Below are 20,038 nucleotides of genomic sequence, written 5' to 3' on the forward strand. Positions count from 1 at the left end.
CCCTCCTTGCCGCCCGGCGGCTCGTCCGCTGTTTCCCCCCTCCGCTTGCAGGCGTCAAGGCGCCGCTGGCGAGTGGGGCACGGGATAGCGCGTCAGCTACCACGTTTGTGCTCCCCTTTCGATACTGCACGGAAAAGTCGTAATGCTGTATCAGGAGAGCCCAGCGCGCCAGCCGACCCGCAGGCTCGCGGAGCCGCATCAGCCAGCTGAGCGCACTGTGGTCTGTCTGCACCACGAATTGCGTTCCATCAAGGTAGACGTCAAATTTGCGCAGTGCAAACACGATGGTGAGGCACTCCTTCTCGGTCACGGAATAATTCCTCTCCGAGGGCAGCAAGGAGCGGCTGGCAAAGGCCAGCGGTTACAGCACGCCATCGAATTCCTGTAGGAGAACTGCTCCTAAACCCAGATCACTCGCGTCAATCTGGACTACGAACTGTCTGGTCAGGTCGGGTAGCCTGAGCTGCGCTGTCTCGGCAAAGGCATTAGACAGGAGGCGAAAGGATCGCTCTTGCTCGGGCTCCCATCGCCACGCAGCAGTCTTTCCCAAGAGCTCGGTCAAGGGTGCCTGCACGCGGGCACAGGACGATAATAGTTGGCCATTCCCACACCACGGCGCAGGCCGCGTACGTCCTTGGGCGCGGGAAATTCGAGTATGGCTCGAAGTTTCTCCGCATCTGGCTCAATGGAGCCCCGGCCGCAGCGACTGCGCCCCTGCCTCAGTGGAGGCTTGGGCGGGCAGCACGAACGAGGAAGGCAAGGCTCCTAGTTCGATGAGCGGCGCGGTTTCCGCAGGGAACCGGGCCAGCGCCTCGCCGTTTCCAGAGCAGAATTGACTGCTCGCGGGGCACGGCTGCTGCTGTTCGAAACTGGCGGTTGCGGCAGCGTGACACGAACTGCTTTCGCACTGGGCGGAATGCTTGTACAGCTGAGGCATGTGACCAGAGGATGCACTGCAGGGTGCTTCCGATACAGCTCCAATGGGAGCCGCGTGGTCGACATTTTGGGTTGTGTCGCCGTAAACCCCAAAGGGGGCCGCGGCCAACCACGGTGTCTAGCTATTCGAAGGAACAGCAGCCAGCGGATAAAACGACGCTATAACTCCGTAGGGAGCCGACATGTAGCTGCCGAGTGCCCCGCTGTGGGTGTTAGACATGGTGCGCAAGCGTGATCGTCAAGGCGACCTGCTCGGCTAATGTGCCATCAAAGGCGTAAGCGCCAATGACTTAGCACGTTGGGCGCCAGTTGTGGGTTTCTACGTGGACACAGGCCACCACCCACTGCGGGTTCGAGCTTCGCGCGAGCCAAGGGCCTTGATCAGCCGTCACCACACACACACTGGGACACCGATGCGGTGCACTCAACCTCCGCTGGGAGGAGAGCGATTCGCCGCAAAGAAATAGGCCTCCAAGTTCACCAAGGAGACGTTTATTCACGTCGTCCTTCAGCAGTACACACACACTCAATCGTCACCCCGTCCCGGGGGCGCGCGAGGAGCAAGGCTCCGCTGCGCGCACGAAGCGACTCGAGCAATGCGCGCCGCTAGCCCGCCGCTGCAGGAGAATGTCCCCGCGGCAGTGCTGTGATCTCTCTCTCGTGTCGACCGTTGGGCCGGTTGCGAGAGAGAGCGGGCAATCAACGCAAGGTACGCCTGTCGGAGGTCGCTGGACCCCGCTGGACAGGCTCGAGCCGCTGCAGGTCAGAGGACACGTGCGGGCGAGCTCGAGTAAGCACTGGTCCGAACGGCAAAGGCCGGCACGGACAAACAGTAGCGTACGCACCTTACGCTGTCTCGGAGGGATCTCTCTCTCTGGGCCCCGCTCGGACGGTCGCGCGGTACGCGGCCGCCCAAAGCGGGTCCCGAATTCCCGCCAAAAGGCGCCAATGGCAAAGGCCCTTGGGGAGCAGGGGCGGAGCTGTGGCCAAATGACAGTGATTAGTCGCCTAGCCGCCTCCCCACCGCCTGAGGCGGGAGCAAGGGAAAGAGGAGAAACAACGCGGGAAGCCGGCAGAACCGCGCAAAGGCGACGGCGGAAAGCCAGGATTCCCACAAAATGTACCGTTTTGCCTGTTTTTAATACCATCCCCCCAAAATGGCGCAATTCCGCAGTTGCAAGAATACTATCCTGTAGTAAGGTATGATCAGTAGCATCACATATTTTTTTTTTGTTGAAAGCGACCAAATCGATGAACAGCATAATAGATACATAAGCGGCGAACACCTATATCAAGTCGTTAACTCGTAGATGAGAAGCGGTAACGGACCTAAGGCACGTAAGAGGAAGCACACGCAATCATTTTTTTTTTTTATTTCGCCAATGGCTTTCTGCGGAGAGTTATGGAATGATCCATTGAAGACTAATGAAAGGTAGTCCAAGGCTTTTTAACTTCTATAGTATTTTTCCGCGAGGCACGGAATTGAGCGCCTTAGAAATATCTCAGAAAAACGCCTGTCTAACCACAAACCTCAAGTATTCTCAAAACTCACGCGTGGTTGAAATCAGTCGAGTAACATTAGACATTCTTTTTCTAAAGCCATTCTGATGGGAAGAAAACAATTTCCATTATCCTAGAAACTCTGGAGGTAACTTGGAAGAACATGCTCCAAAATATTACAGGTACTAGCAGAGACGAAATCTATAGTACACCCAGAAAGCGATTTAGGCCCATAGGTGCCATATTTGTCTGCGATCGCATCATTTCACAAGAATTGAAAAGCATGATCAATCAGCTAGACAGGCAGAGTAGAACGGTGGGGCTAAGAATTAACATGCAGAAAACCAAAGTACGCGTAATGTTCAATAGCCTTGCAAGGGAACAGCAGTTCGCAATTGGTAGCGAGGTGCTGGAAGTAGTAAGAGAATATGTCTACTTAGGGCAGGTAGTGACCGGATATCCGGATCATGAGAGGGAAATAACTAGAAGAATAAGAATGCGGTGGAGCGCGTATGGCAGGTTCTCTCAGATCGTGAATGGTAGCTTACCAATATTCCTGAAGAAAAAAGTATATAACAGCTGTATCCTACCGGTACTCACCTATGGGGCAGAAACGGGGAGGCTAACAAAGAGGGTTCAGCTTAAGTTAAGAACAACGCAGCGAGCTATGGAAAGGAAAATGATAGGTGTAACGTTGAGAGATCGGAAGAGGGCAGAGTGGGTGAGGGAACAAACGCGGGTTAATGACATCCTAGTTGAAATGAAGAGGAAGAAGTGGGCTTGGGCAGGGCATGTAATGCGAAGGCATGATAACCGCTGGTCCTTAACGGTAACGGAGTGGATTCCAAGAGAAAGCAAACGTAGCAGGGAACGGCAGAAAGTTAGGTGGGCGGATGAGATTAAGAAGTTTGCGGGGATACAGTGGCGGCAACTAGCAAAGGACAGGGTTAATTGGAGAGACATGGGAGAGGCCTTTGCCCTGCAGTGGGTGTAGTCAGGATGATGATGACATCATTTCACTACCGCAGATTAACGGATGTGAGCTTGACTTTCACATCAGCAAGTGTTATCTCGATCCAGCGGCTAGTAATCGAGCTATCAGGTTCGTCTGCAGCTCGCGTATCCTATAAACTTATCTGTGTACTTTTGATTCGGCTAAGGAGAACTCAGCGTGCATGGCCGCTTTACAGCATTGCTCCAGACCGAAGTAGCTTGTAGTGAATGTCTTGCACGAGCTCGTCTTGTCTGACTACGGGATCCCTACATGCCGTAGCCTGAACAGTTGAGACTCGCTCAAATTGAGGGCCAGTCTTTGGATCGTTCTGAGTCCTTAGGAAAGTTTCAGGAAATCATAGGCAGCTGATAGAGGGCGTTGCATTAGGGAGCGGCAATACAATTAAGTTTTATCTGTGTCGTTGTGCGCGCTTTGTGTGAAATGTTTTCTCAGAGTGCTTTCTTTTTTGTATCGTTGTAAAAATATCGCCCGCTTTATTACGGTCCAGTATTAACGCGGCCGAAACCATCGAGTCGAGTTGCGTTTCTGTCTGCCGCTTATAACAGTGCCTCGTGTCTGTTACTACACGAAATGGGACAACGTGCACAACATAAAAAGGTGCCGCCGCACACACGATCTGTTTATTGATCAAACTTGTGCCCACAAGGACAAAAAAGTGGCAGCGGTTTAAATGCACTCACTCGGCGGTTATTTCAATGGAAATCCTTTACCTCTTAGCAGCGCTCTGGTTGATTATGACGCCTAAATCACCTTCGGAATTGCGCCACTACAATGATTGAGACGGGGCCGACCATCACAGAAGCTCTACCACATGACCCCGATCGTTCCTAGAACGATCTGGCTATGTCGAGCGAGCAAAATTTTCAAATGCGGGCTCGACTGTTGGCAAGATAGAGATAAGGTTGTATGCTGGCGGCGAACATAGACCATAAAAACAAAAAGAAAACAGAGGAAGCCATATCTTCGCGAATTCTGAACAAACGTGCATTGGAAACTGACAGTGTGGTATTCAGAGGATTTTGTTAAGGCTGTTCTTTTTCTTTTGTATTTCAGAATCAATTTTGCCCTACAGAATTTTTCGGATTTCGAATCTGCGTTCGCATGTAACAAGGCACCATGACAATTTAGCAGTGATAGAAATGTGTGTGCTTAATTCTTGAATAAAATAATTTAAAGAAGCGAACAATTTCTCGTTTTCTTCGTTGTCTATGGACAACAATAAAACCACAACTGTATTTTATTATTTTTTCTCCGCGCCGCCGCTGGTAATCCCATCTTTGGTACTCCAAGCGACGAGTGACCGCTAAATGCCCCAACAGTAACAGGCGTATCACGCACTGCAAACTAGGACGAACAACGGTTCGTAAAAACAAAGGTTAAAAAGCGCAACTGCCTAATTACCCTCACAGGTATTCGTAATATTTTGACAGCGGGTTGCAGCGTCGTCGCTGTTTGATCCGCCACTCTTCTATGAAAAGCGGTAGCGATATAAATTGCTTGGTGTAAGGGCAGCTGCTGCGAATTGGAGGCAGCATAATAAGGATGGCGTATTAAGCTCTTGTGAGATAAGCCTTGGAGAAGAAATTGTGTCAAGTTGCTATTAAAAGCGAGTGAGTGGTATTGAACGGGCTCAAATTTTTATTTATCTAGTGTTTTCTTAACGTGAATTCTGTGAGATTCATGGAAAACTGAAAAATTGTATCCGGCTGATATAAGGCTATCAGCTGCCCTAAACTAAAACTTGCTGCGGCGGGAGCCTTGGCCCTGGGTTCTATCCTGAAATATACGACCCTAATGCTGCACAGTGAAAATAACAGCGGTCAACGATGTTAAGGGATCCTTGTTAGCAAACGGACATTTGGCAAGATGTCCGTGAACCAGTTAGGCTACACACTGGTTCATCGGCTAAAAAGTGATGTGTATGGTTCGGAATAGCACTACTGGAAGCTTAGGGAAAAACCGATTCCTCTCAACAACCTCTGCATGAGATTCTATAGGGTGCATTATGGCTCCGGTGTGTTGTTCGCAACAAAGAATGTGATCTGATGATCTCAATGATGATGTGAATGTAACCAACCGCTACATATAGCCCTAATGGGTTACAAGAATCCATTTTACTCTTTCGAAAACTCAGCACTCATGCAGGTCTTAGGAAGAGAAAGAGCAAACCATTAATAAACAAGCATTGAGGATGAGCCGGCGCAGATAGTCAATGCCGGTATCATCTTGGTCCACGTCCGTAGTGTAGGATGCCACAAGATCTCGCCGCCTCGCGAGCCCAACGTGCGAGGGCAGCTTTCGCCATCGCACTCGAGCACTTGAGGAGAAAAGTCTCCCAAGCCTCTTTAGTGGGGGTTGGGTAGGCAGGTAAGTGCGGACTATGTTGGCACGCCCACACCATGTTGGATAGAGAACAGAGCTCGTCACAGTGTGGGCACAAAACATTCAAATTCTAGTCATAGCGAGCAGCCATTGCGGGACACCAACAAGTGTTCGTCTATAGCTCCCGCACAATGTGTCTACAGCCCTTGGCCGGTGGAGGGAACTGACGATGCCTGTTTTTGTAAACGCCAATAATTTCTCGAAACCAGAAACGGTCGGCTAGGCTCATCGGATGGGGAGGACGCGGAAGTAGGTGCTAGGAGGATCAGTTTCTAACGGCGTTGTAGGGTATGTGATAGGCCAGAGGAGATACCTCGCCCTTGACATAGCTCTCGCAAGCGAAAAGTGAGTCGAAAATGACAACCTTGCATTCTGGGTCTTGAGACCGCGAGGGCGATAGCGACTTCTTTAGCCTGGTTGGCATTCTCGGCGCGGAAGGCGAGCCCAATAGTTGCAAGTTCTGGTGGACTACGGCTGCCGTGTATTGGCCTGATGGAGTCGGACCAGCGACGTCAACGTAGGCCACACCGGGTTTGGAACCATGCTGCGCCTCCATTGCCCGAGCACGCGCAGTGCCGCGGCCTTCATGTTTGAGTGGAGTCATGTTGTGTGGTGCGGTTTGGACCTATAGACTGTGCCGCCTCAGCGCCGGGATACGGAGTAGTCCCTCCGGGACACAGTGTTTGCTTATGTTCAGGCGACTCAGTAGACAGCGTCCTGGCCCCGTCTGCTGTAGTATCGTGTATTGTCTCATTAGATGAACCTCTTGCAACTCCGAGAAGGTGTTAAGCACCCCCAGGGCGGTTAGGTGGGCCGTGGAGGTGATAATCGGGAGTTACAGAGCTCGTTTCACGACTCTGCGAATAATGATGTCTAATCCCTTACAAAAATTTTTAGTAACATTCTTTAGAAAGTCTTTCGACAATTGTTAATAGAACCTATCAACATTGAATAGAAAGTCTTTTAAACGCCTTTGTACATTGTAGTAACAACCTATCAACCGTCTTCCGACAATTGGCCACCGATATCCAAAAGACTCAAGTACATAGAAAGTCTTTATACTTCCTATCATCCCCTTATCGAGTTTGTATACACTTCCTACTGACCCCTTACCGACAATGTCTACCAACACCCTATTAACGGTCTTCCGACAATTGGCCACCGTTATCCAAAAGACTCAAGTACATAGAAAGTCTTTACACTTCTTATCAACCACATACCGACAATGTCTACCAACACCCTATTGACGGTCTTCCGACAATTGGCCACCGTTATCCAAAAGACTCAAGTACATAGAAAGTCTTTACACTTCTTATCAACCACATACCGACAATGTCTACCAACACCCTATCAACGGTCTTCCGACAATTGGCCACCGTTATTCAAAAGACTCAAGTACGAAGAAAGTATAATTCCTACATCAACTTTTGGAAAAGTGTATGCTAACTACACAGTACAACACTTTTACCAACATAGTTTTATCACTTCAAAATCATTTTGTGAACACTATCCTGGAGTGCTGAAAGAATAATAGAAGCAAAATGCAAATTATTACATTTATTGTGCACAAGTGTACATACGCGCTACAGCACATGCATGATGCATCAAAATATTTTATGGAGAACAATAGAGAAACAGAATATTGCCTTCGGCACACTTCCCCTCAGTTCCCTCTGAGTAACAATGACTGACACACAGCAATTGAAAAACATAACAGGTTTTAATTCACGATGTTTCGGCTGGAGGACCAGCCTTTTTCGAGTATAGTATAGCATTCGAAACAAAAGCTGTGTGCTTCAAATGCTGTAGTACACTTGAAAACGGCTGGCCCTCCAACAAAAACGTCGTCAATTAAATCCCGTTAGGTTTTTCTTACATATATACGAGGTGTTTCAGGGAAGACTAAGTAATTTTCAAAAAACAGGTATTTTGAGATGAATGTACGGCTTTTTCAGCATAGTATTACCAGTGTTGGCAGGCACCAGAAAACTTGTGAAGAGTCTTACGTAGTAAGCTGGTTAGCTAATTTTTATTAATGAACCTTTTCACTATCAGAAACTTCGTTAAAACATTAAGTTGGGCTAGTTGGTAACGGCTTGAAGGAATCATACTTTTAGCGGTAAGAACACACACAACACCAAGACACACACACACAGGACACCCGCTAGACTTCAACTATCTTTACTGGACACTTGTACGACATAAATATGTATCACTGAGCACACGCAGGTGCCTCGTCATCGGCATCAGGTCTAACTACGCCCTCCCCTCCTCCAAGGCATACGGTTGCGCCGATAAACAATCCCTTTTTCTGCCAATGCCAGGGAGGGAGTGCTTACACACATGTCACCCGCCTCTTGAATACGAAAGGCCTGGGAGCCGAGAAAAAAGAAAGAGAAATTATCGAAGTCTTTCGTATTCAAGAGGCGGGTGACGTGTGTAAGCACTCCCTCCCTGGCGTTGGCAGAAAAAGAGATTGTTTATCAGCGCAACCGTATGCCTTGGAGGAGAGGGGAGGGTGTAGTTAGACCTGTTGCAGATGACGAGGCACCTGCGTGTGCTCAGTGATACATATTTATGTCGTACAAGTGTCCAGTAAAGATAGTTGAAGTCTAGCGGGTGTCCTGTGTGTGTGTATCTTGGTGTTGTGTCTGTTTCTTACCGCTAAGAATATGATTCCTTCACTATCAGAGTTAGGCGTCTAGTTGCCATTAGAGATTTGTAGCAGTTACATGCACTGGAGGGGTTTCTTTCCCTGTGTGCTTTCAAAAGCGCATGTATTTTCGCACGATGCAGCCAAATTTTGTCGAGCCACCGCGGCGAAAGTAATCATGTTTTGTACATTCCAGAAACTGATATGGCTACTACGAACAACTGGCTAAAAGTCTCTAACTGCAACCAGTTGCAAACCTGTGTTAGTTAAAAAGTTAATTATCAGAAATTAGTTAACCAGCTTACTAAATACACCTCACCGGCTTTCTGGTGTCTGCTAACACTGGTAATATTTTGCAGCAAAAGCCATATTTTTGAAAACTACTTATTCTTCCCTGAAACACCTGGTGCATATAAATACTGCTCAGTTTCCTGTAAAACACAGAAACGAAATAATTTCTTCTGTAACATGAAAGTTCCATGAGCCACATAACAAACCCGTGGAAAAAAACTGCATGCATATGCACACATCTCTCCAAAACAGCTAAAAAATCCCACACAGTGAAACAATGCTTACACTGTCTTAAGACCAACATTAAAGGCTGCAAACACTAGCGAATTAAAAGTCAAACAGATGCCAAACATATGCTAAATGTCCCCATGGATGTAGATATTAAGCTATGAGCTGATTTTAATAAAAATGCATCAGCACAGAAATGCTTAAGCAACTTTGTTGGTGCACTATCCTGACACTTGTCCTCAATATCAGGCAGCCTGCTTGTTGTTCATCATCATCATCAGCCTGCCTATGCCCACTGCAGGGCAAAGGCCTCTCCCATGCCTCTCCAATTAACCCTGCCGTTACTTGTCTGCATCACCAGCGGAAGAGGTAGCGTCCTAGTGATGAGACGTGCGCACGAACAGGTAGCCTCCTCCATGGCAGAATGCAGCAGCAAGAGAACTGCACAAGAAAACATTCAAAGTATACAGTTATAGTAACTTCTAATAGAATCAAACAATAGTAACTTCTAATAGAATCAAACACGGAGAAGCAACAATCAGTTAAATGTGCACTAAAAGGCAGCACTCCGAGCAAGTTTGATAAGGCTGCTGAGTAATAGCATAAGCAGCAGTCACAAGACTAGAACTAAATGCAATGCGTCCTTGAACAAGAAAAAGCTATAACATGCTGTTGTGTTCAATTCTGCCCCCACATTCGAAGACTGAATGATATTCACAGGAACTGACATTAACGTGTTACACCTAATTAGGCTACCACGAAGAGATATTTAGCCATTCCAGTCATATGAAGATAACATGCAGGCCATCAAATATGAAAATTATTTTGTGTTTCTGATTTGTCTGCACAAAAATTCAGGCAGCTTTTGTTTTCAAAAGTGATGGCACAAAGACATTGCAATATAATGCACATGTTGCTGTAGATAATGTATCATTTGGAGCTATACCAGGTGTTAGGGGAAAATGTATGAACAAAGAGTACAAAGGTGAGCAAGTTCGTCAGGGCAAGAGTGGCACACTCTAAAGCAAATGAATCAAAATATTAAGGCACACACTGCGTCAGATACAATACTTGTAAGTGAAGCTGCATAGAATTACAATGCAACACACTCAGCAAAGCAAAATGTTGACTTTAAAGGGTAAGCATTCCATTTGCTGTGAACGAAAACATGAATTCCGCCGCCTATCCGATTTGAGCGTGTGAAAGAGAAACTAGAATAATTGGGTAACGAAAAAGAGGAGAGAAGTGTGGAAGGGATGTTAATTTCTGTAAGTATGAATGCATCTATGGTATTCTTAGTGTTGTCAACAACAGCCAAAAATTCATTCCAATGTTTTCGTAAGCTGCGTATGTTTACATGAACTACACTGAATGCGTCCACCTTTGGCGAGACTAAGTTACAAAATTCACCAATATTGGCGCAAAGGGAAAAGGTACAGTTCATGATTCAAACTAGTTTATCTAAATCAGTAGAATCATGGATTCGAAAAATAGAAGAGACTTCGGACTTCCTAGCAAAGATTTTTCCATGTTTGACCCACACAAATTTAAAATTACTTGCCTTGCCTTTCTGCTTAGCCTCCCAGAGCAGTTTCCTGTTTGATGTGGTGAGGTTGTCGTTAAAGTACATTTCAGATAGCTCTCCCTTTTGCACTAGGGGCGTGATCTGGCTTCGATGACTCATCCATTTTTCTTTTGCAGCGACAGAAGTGAATCTCACCAACAAAATTGGTTTTTTTCCTTTTTTCTGCGGAAGACAATGAGCTGCTTCGATATCTGAATCAATTAGCTCAATTTTCAGCTTCTCTGCCAAGTTCTTTAGTGCCTCAGACACCTGCTCACCTTGCTTAAGAGAGAACCCCTGTATTTCTAAGTTCTGCAGCCTACTGTATTGTTCCATGTCATTAATCTCTTTCTGAAGGTGCAGTAGCTGTTCATTTTGGCCCGTCACTGTGGTGCTCACAGTAAGCACTTCATCTTGAAGCTTCTGGATTGTGGTCTGCTGTTCAGCAGTGGATTTAACTAAGTCATCATATTTCTCAGAGAAAAAAGAAATAGAGGCGTGTATACCTTTAACTGATTCTCCCAGCGACTCAACATTAGATTTCAGCAACAACAACTCATCCACTCTGCGAGAAAGTGAGCTGATGGCATCCTTAATTGGCAACAAGCTCTCTATCTTGGCAAAGAGCTCCTCAAGAGTTCTTGACGAGCTAGCCTTTTCATTTTCTGAATCTGTACCGCTCTGTAAGCCACACTGCGGACAGCACCAGTCAGCGTATGCTTCAAACCCTCTTTCGGCAGCAGACTTTGCCGTAACCCCTGAACATTTTTTTTTATAATGAAACACCTTATCACAACCCGAACATGTTAAGTAATTGCCTTCGGAGGGCAATGCTTCCGAACATTTGAAGCAAGTTGACATGGTCACAAAATAAAACGATTAAACAGAACGCAGTCGGTGGTGGGCAAAAGGCAAATCTGAGGGTGCAAAAAATACAACTCTCACCTGCAATAAAGCTGTGATCAGCTCCAGCCAAACGCCCGCCACCGACTGCGCGCAGTGCTTCGTTGACAGCGCCTTTTATCCTCCTGGAATTCGGCGGGGGCGGGGCAGGAAGCGCTCAGCACGATGCCCTGGTGATAGTGACCACGCTGCGCAGTGGTTTTCCAGGCATGCTCCGTCTTGCTTCAAAGATGATATGCATCGCAGGTGATACCATCCGCTTGGTCCTTGTAGTTCTGCAATAAAGCTGTGATCAGCTCCAGCCAAACGCCCGCCACCGACTGCCAAATACCTCGAGAAAGTAAATTAAGTTATTTACACAGCTTATTACAAACCTTGATGGCACGGGAGAAAGGCAACATCAAATGCATCGGTTCAAGTAAAGCCAGGGGTCTTGTTAAGGTCAGAGCAATATTTGTTGACTTAGGCTCAGCTAGTGTAATGCAATCAGTAACTGAACGTCGGCATGAATAAAAATAACAATGCACCAATACTCAATTCCAAATGCATTTCAACTGTACAGTGCAGTCAGTTGTGACAAAGGGAGTGTGAAAGAAAACCTCAGCAATGCTCATGACATCGAATAAGCACCTTTCTTCTGTACAGCTAAAATATAAGCTTTACAGGGTTTCATGTAATGCAAGGATAACCTGGTAAGGTATCAATTATTGATGCTAGCAACACCTATGCTTCTAAAGCAGAGTGCTCCACTTGAACGCCAATATTCAATTATGCATTGCCCGTTAGGCCATGCCTATCACATCACTGGTTCACTTCAAACATGCCATACCTTGTAAGAGGTAGGTACTGCTGAAGTAAACCTATAAAATTTATTTGCTGCTTTTAGACTGCTGTATAAAGGTCATGAAGCAGATAATTGTTTTAATTTGGTCTATACTGTGGTCAAGATTTCCAAGCACGAGAGGCATGAGGGAAAAAACTATAAAAAGCATTTCACACTATATTACACAATGCACTTGACTAGGGGAGTGCTTTCATGATGCCCGCAATATCTTTTCCCTTTCTCTTGGTCCTCTTTTAAAAGAAAAAAAACGAAAGAGAGAGGGAGCCTGGAGCAGAAGATTTTTGGCAGGCTAAAAAAGACAAGGAAAATATACCCACTTGTCTACCTATCCTTTTACAAGTGGCACATGCTTGATATCCAGTGTCAATGGCTGATAGGCTGAACCAGCAGGTCTTGATGTCATTTGCCTCTGGTTGAGGTAGCATTGGCTCGATGACAGATGAAAGTTGGTGCAAAAGTAGCGTGATGATACCGGTGGAGCAGCTGTACAGGGCTTGACTGCGGGTGCATTTGAAGAAAGGCTGCATTAGAGCCATGCTTTCATAAACATCACAGAAGGCACATCCCATTACAACCTCTAGCTGTTCAGTCCAATGTGTTCATGAGTGGAGGCTAATGATTAATTACCTATGCCTCCAATAGTTAGCAAAAAAATGGTTTACAAAGCTTGTCATACTTTTCTTAAAGCTATTATTCGCGAATCACGTTATACTTTTATCGCTTCAGACTGAAAATGAGGGAATGACATAAATGTAGTGAACGTAAAAAAATAAAATGACAACAAACCTTCCATTGTGCGATTACCTCAGCTACACTGCAATGGAATGGTTCTGCTATTTTTAATCGTCGTTTCGTTGACCAGAACTATCAAGAAACACAGCACTTGATGTGACTGCGACGTAGAACGGGCAATGCTCCTTATCCAGTAAACACTCAGGCAGCAGAATCAAAAGACGCACGCCGCTACAAGCACTTTTCGTTCTTATGGTCTCCTTTTCACGCGCTGCTCCTGTTCACTCGGAATAACGAATCAAGCAGCACCCCATAGTTCTCGGCGTGCAACCAAATTCTATCACATAACTCGTGCGCCGAGGAGCTGACGCAAAGAGCGTGAGGCGGCGGGTTAAAAGTTGCATAGTTGGCAAGCGAGCGTGTCAGAACACCTTCTCTCTGCAAACGATCGCGTGGTGCCCGCATTTTGCACCTCACTGCGAACAAGGCGTGAAGACCAACCCAAATGCATTCGCAGCCCTCAATCATACCCCCGACACATCGCAGAAGTCATTTTCCAGTTCTGTACTTACATTTGTCAACATTCACGGCAAGCCGTTTCTTCTATCGGGCATCGGGCGCCGGCCGCTCTCGGCGTGGTTGCGTGCAGTACGTCAGAGCAGTTTTTGAGCACTGCGTGCGCGTAAGAACGTCTTCCGCAGCACTGGAGCCATCTGTCACCTTCCGAGTTCAGTCACACTACCACAACACTAACGAGGCAGCACATTTAACACAAACAAACTGAAGAAACGCACCCAGAACTTCACAACCGTCGCACCCGCCAACAGAGTCGTTTCAGCGTCCTAAAAAAGATAGTATAGCGCGCGGCCAACATGAGACTCGCAATCCGCCGCCAGCGAACGGAAAGGTGGCGCTAATGTCGCCTAACTTTACACGCATTAAAAAAAGAATCGGTAAAGCCCTTTCTGCCACGAACTTGTTGCATTAAACGACAAAATATTTTGTTTCAATTACAAAGTCAGCAAATTGGAATGATTGAGGTGAAAAAATGCGACTACTCACAACCATCTGTTTCTGGCGGCGCTGCGAACGAAAGCTTGGAAAACCGGGCAGCATGCCGGGCAGCTACAGGCGACGCATCTGGGGCCAGGAAAGCCGCAGCCGCTGCACGGCTGCACTGTCTGCCTTGTTCTAAGGCTATAACTCAGCTCCCCGTAACTGCGTCGCAGAATAAGGAATGATGATGATGTTGCCAAACGCTACTGGTTTCGGTTTTTATTTTCGCATATTGTGTGGCTTAGCGTACTCTACACAGCTTGGCTCATGCGATTTAGTGTACGTGTGTGTGTGTACGCCGCTCTAGCGTGACGCGCGAAACTTTCAAGGCTGCGCTGCAGCATCGCCTCTGTTTTGTGTGTGTTTATATCACGTCATTGGACACCTTGCACGCTCTTTGCTCGAGCGAGCCCCGCCAACAGTCGCGCTACCGTAGTCTTTTTGTGTGCTTCCTTGATTGCTTTTTGCCTCGGCCTTACGCGGTCCTCGGCTCGGCCTCACGTCCGCTGATGGCAGTAAGAAAAGGCGAAGAATGAACACATGCTTTCGCGCGTCTACTCCGTATGACTACGTTAAAACCCAACACTTTATTCCAGGATTCCTTAATCATTGCATTACGGGAAGATAGAAAATACAGCTATCACCACGTTTTCCCTCGCCACAGCTTCGTACCGTGTTTGCGTTGAAGGAGATGCAAGTGAAGATGCGGAAGAGGCACTGCGCCTGTGCTTTAGCGGTGCTCAAAGTGGGGGCTGCTCTCACCCTAGCTTTTTCCATACTGGAAGCTCCTCTGTGGCTCAGTACTAGCGAAAAATGTAACAAGTCAAGAATGAGGGCTTATAGTGCTCCAATTGCCGTGCACCTTCCTCATGCAAAGCCCTTGTTACCGCAGTTGAGTACAGCGGGCCGCTGTTACCTGTTTTGTTTCTCTATACTTCTCTTTATAGTATCGGCCTTTATAGTATAGTATCGCCGAACATGAATAAAAATTAATATTGCCTTGCCTGAAATTTCGCATGTACAGTCGCCGAGGAACGAAGCAACTTGAGTTCTCGAAGCTGTAAGCCTGCACACGTTACACAGAATTTACTCAGAGCGCGAAGCGGTGCGGCCCTTTTCGCGCGGGGTTTTTCAGTCCCGTGCGATCAGCCATTGCTGGTCGCTCGAGGAGGAGGGTAGTGCGAGGGTTTAAATTGGGCGCTCCCACGTGGAGTGGCATTATGTACCGGGCACTTTTGCATGGCGGGCAGTGTGCAGGGAAAGTGTGCTTGCGGTGCAGGTTCAGGAAGCTGGTGGTATAATTTGGGCGCCATTTGGGCTAGCGAGAACGTGTCATTCAATGAGTGTGGAAACACATCGGTGCAATGCTAAACTTGAATTTTTTTGTAGCTCGCAACAATAATCGCTCTGAAACCTCAGAGCGAAACCCTCTTAATGCTAGTGTGTTTTAGCACCGTCGTACGGTACATCACTGTTCAACTGCACGTTAAAATATGACCTATCAAGAATTACAACAATAGCAACACCAACGTGTTTCGAATTGGCAGAGTTGTTGTACAGCTCTGCTGAAATTCTTTGTTAGTTCTGAAATGTTAAATCTGTTTAATGACTGCCTGAGTACAGAATTTAAGGACGAATACGCAGCAGAAAGCATTGTTTTCGTGTAGAATGAGCCATCAGCGAAACTGATTCGCTGTAACGAAGTCATCATTGCGCTTATGTAACACAATATGTCACTAGCTCCTATTTTTTCTTAAAGTTCTTTTAATTTCCTTGAAGTGCGAGGCAATAATAATTGAGTATTCTATGAATTCATTCACTTTGTACCAAAATTATTTCGTTTGCTGGTAACTTTTTTCGTAGACTTCATACAATCAAAAATTGTCACTAAATGTCTTCAATTCAAGGCACGTTTCTGAATTTCGGGATAAATGTTCTGTTATGAACTTTGCCCTTTTCCCCGCACTCGAAAATGCGAAAGCAGTAAAGCTAGTATTGAGAAAATTGAACAGAAATTTCTAAAAATCCACAGCGTGCTCGGCTGTGGGAATGTGATTGCAAATTTTTGTTTCGTCTTCAAGGTTAGTTAAGTTGCCGCTTTGAAGTTGTCGGCTACAGTACTTGATTATTTTAGGCTTTTATTTGTTTATTCGCATCACCAAAATGCTTTCTCGGTTCGTAGTATATTTCTATTGACAGCAGTATATAAGCAGTAAGAAAATTGTATGAACTTTCTATCAACAAATGTTGATAAAATATGCCCTAAGAAAATGTGACTGCAAATGTTTGTTTCGTGTTCAAGGTTGCTTTAGTTGCATTGACATGTTAGGCTAGAGTACTTAATTAATTTAGGCATTTATTCTCATTATAAAACGTTCTGTCGGTGTCTAGTATGTTTCTACTGACAGCAGTACATAGAAAGCAGTAAGGAAATTGTATGAACTTCCTATCAACGAATGTTAATAGAATATGCTCGGCTAAGGGAATGTGAGTATAATGTTTGTTTCGTGTTCAAGGTTGTTTTAATAGCTTTGAAGTGTTCGCCTACAGTACATGATTTGAGGCATCTATTCGCATGACCAAAAATGTTTTGTCACTTTCTAGAGTATTTCTGCTCACAACAGTACGTAAAGTACATAAAGTATTAAAATGGAATATACCTTTTGTTTTAAAACGTTTTCCCATATCCTGATTACATTCCAAACGCATTTGCTGCGAATAATGTTGGGCGCTTTTCGATATAGTGAAATTGTTGACTAGCTGCAACAGATTCCACCATGTAATCAGGTAAGATGTCGTCACGATTATGCGAACAAAATAGTGTTAATCACCTCGAACGCCATGCAGTTTGTTCATTTACTTCTCTCAACGTGTCAAACTGCGCCCAGATTTTCTAGTAACTTTCTATTGTCAGGAGTAAATACAAAGAAGTAACAGTCTACAAACTTTGTATTGACAAAGGTACATAGAATGTAAAAATTAGTTTCTAGTAACTTTCTATTGACAGGAGTACATACAAAGAAGTAACTTCTACCAACGTTGTATGAACGATTGTTGATAGAATGTAAAAGTTACTACAAGGTTACTAGAGTCAATAGAATGTTAATACAAATTCTAAAGAAAGTTGATATCCATTTTTGTAAGGGATGGCTTTGTGTTAGCTGTACTCAGGCGGAGGTACGGCGCAGAGTACAGGATACGACTAGTGCCATAAGCTTTGAGTGAGACGGAGCGCATCGCGTCCGCGCAAGCTACCGCGCCGGTTAGACAGGCGTCGTAGCATACGGCCTACGATTGTCCTTACGCGCTTGATTTTGGCGACGATGGTGTCGGCTTTCAGCCACGGGTGAATGTGAAAGCCCTAGACTCTGATCTCGTCAACCCCGCAGACAGTGCCCTATGGAGGCCATTGCGCATCGCGGTGGAGTCGGTATTCCAGGCACAAATGTGCAGTGGCTCGGACTTGGCCGGGGCCCAAGCGAGCCCGCATAAGATGGCGTATAGTGTTACGTCGTCGGCTTACATTGGAGGTATCTGGGAATGAGGGTGGAGATAAGCCTCGTGTAAAAATACTGGAAGATATCGATTATGGCTGCAGAGCCACCTAGTCCTCCATAAAGGCAGCAATGAAATTCCAATTAGGAAAGGAGCCGGGCAGGAAGGCATGATCTCGCCAATGCTACTTGACCCAAGGTATTCATAAACGTGTTGTGTGAACATTTGGAGGTAAAAGTTCATAGAGAATACTTGAGTAATCTGCTATTTACTGTAGACATTGCATTGGTATGTCTCTCAAGGGTTGAATGGCATCATTAGTGACTTATACAGCGATAGCAGAACGCTGGGTCTGAAAATCAATACGTATAAAACCAAGGTAATGTTCAACAATCTCGGAAAATAACCGGAGCTTACAGTTGGTAGCGAGGCGCTGGAAATGGTAGTGGATGGTAGGGAAGTTGCTGATATCTCCTGCACAATAACAAGAAGGAGCTTCAGAGATTGCCGAGTAGCCTAAGGCATAGGTGAACAAAGCTTTGTTGCACCGCCACTGGTTCTAATCCGACTAGGGGTTATAGTATGGTGGTAGCTGTTTTCTTCATTGCGTTAGCAATACAGCCTCCTTTATTTTGTATTGTGTAACGTAATATTTCTGTGTCATTTTCCCGTCTTTTCATTCAGTTGTGTTTTTTCTGCGCTGTAGCGCATGCAAGTGCATTTTGTTCTGATTATGCGAGGGTCGCTATTGTGCGAAATTGAAATGCGAACTTGATCATTTTTGTTCACTTTTTGCTGCTCCCCCCATGTTAAACACAAGAGAACAACTTATCACTTGATGCTAATGAAATGAAAATGTTGTCCGCATGCCCACCTGCTTGGTCTCCTTGAGACCGCAGTACTTGTAAATAAATAAATAAATAAATAAAATTTACCATGGTATATGTGTGCTTGAGTGCGTTCGCTTGCACGTGTGCGTGTACGTGCGCCTGTGCGTGTGCATGTGCATGCGCATGCTTGTGCGTGTGCTGCTTCCACCCTTGACTTGCTGTGAACTTACTTGCAACACGTGCCTTTGTGCATAGGCGCTCATTAACCGCCCTAGCCTGACAAAGAGCGGGTACACCAGTATGGAAGTAACTCCCTCTTTCCTCCCCATCTGTGGCCTGCGTCTCTCCGAGCCTGCGCGTAATCGCAGACGCTGGAGACTCGAGCAAGAAATGGAGAGAGAGAGCAGAGTTCTCTCCAGCTACAAGTCTGGGCCAATCAGCTACCGGGACGCTCCCAAAGACAGCGTCCAAAAATACAGTCGTTCCTGATTGGACGAAAAGGGTGGGAATCTATGCTCACGATTGCATTTAAGAGCTCAAGCCTCTTTTGTTAAGAGCATTCGCCATTTTGATGTCTCTTGGCATGTAGCATGTATTTCGCTGCTTCACGATGTAAATAGGTGAAAATATTTTTCTTGCTGTTTTCCTTTAAGCTACCCTTCTCCTCGACATTGCTCCTGCCGGTTGGCGACTGCGGACCCACGTCCCAACAACCGCTGCGGACCCGCGTCCCAACAATTACTGCGGACTCGCCTCCCAACAATGCTAACTCCGGCGGGCGCACGCGCGGGTACTCATTCGTTTAAAATGCATCTTCATCTACCTGCAACCAGTTTTCCCGAGGCAGGTTAAGGTTGCTGTGTACGCTCCACGTCTGCCGTTGTCAAAGCGCTCTACGAAAGAAAGCCAACAAACAGAAACCTCTACTCTGAGACGCCAATAGCCCGGTCGCCGCGGCGGCTCAGTAGTTATGGTGCTCCGCTGCTGGCCCGAAAGACAAGGGTTAGATGTAGGCGAAACGCTTTCGATGGAGGCGACACGCTTGAGGCCCGTGTACTGTGCGATGTCGAAGTATGTTGAAGAACCCCAAGTGGTCGAAATTATCCGGAGCCCTCCTCTGCGGTGTCCCTGATAGCCTGAGTCGCCTTGGAACCTCAAGATCTAAACCAAACTCAAACCAGCGCCCCGAAGTGCGACTGCAAAAGGCAGATATAAGCCACCCGACAGGGAATTAGGATCCAACAGTCCGAGAACAGCTTGTCGTAGCCGCCCGCTAGTGACTAGCATGTATGATTTTTATTTGTGTACGCAGAACAATCGGCATAACAGAAAATTTTTCATCGCATTTATATTTCAGTGGAGCGGCATCTTTCTGTGCGTAATACTTATCGCATCCCACCGAGCGCATTTTTTCCTGCATTGGCCCTTTGTGTAAATGCTGTTGCTTTTCCGTTAAGTAGCTCTACCGCTGCTACTAGCCCGCCATCCTTGCTTATCTGGGTCTTGTGCAAAAAACACTGTTCGAAATATGAAAAAGAAACTGCGGCAATTCATACCTTCTTTATTTTGTCAAAGCGCGCGTCTTTAGGCGTCGAAGAGGCATGGGAGC

General features: G+C 46.3%; 1 protein-coding gene and 1 long non-coding RNA gene across 3 annotated transcripts in view; one reads left to right on the top strand and one right to left on the bottom strand.

Annotated features, from left to right (window-relative positions):
- LOC149343975 (uncharacterized) overlaps positions 1-20,038 on the top strand; it is a 189,849-nt gene that overhangs the window by 18,930 nt on the left and 150,881 nt on the right. The gene's annotated exons all lie outside the window — the stretch shown is intronic.
- Positions 7,376-15,512, bottom strand: LOC149343976 (uncharacterized). Of its 2 annotated transcripts, XR_016283163.1 has the most exons (5): positions 14,111-15,304; positions 13,621-13,890; positions 12,634-12,814; positions 11,515-11,747; positions 7,376-9,446 (listed from the first exon to the last, which is right to left on the bottom strand). It is a non-coding gene; the product is annotated as an uncharacterized LOC149343976 (long non-coding RNA). The 2 variants fall into 2 exon arrangements; XR_016283162.1 differs by having other exon boundaries at positions 12,634-13,890; positions 14,111-15,512.

The sequence above is a fragment of the Amblyomma mixtum genome, chromosome 5 (assembly GCF_055824585.1).
Source record: "Amblyomma mixtum isolate Tamu chromosome 5, ASM5582458v1, whole genome shotgun sequence".
NCBI lineage: Eukaryota > Metazoa > Arthropoda > Arachnida > Ixodida > Ixodidae > Amblyomma > Amblyomma mixtum.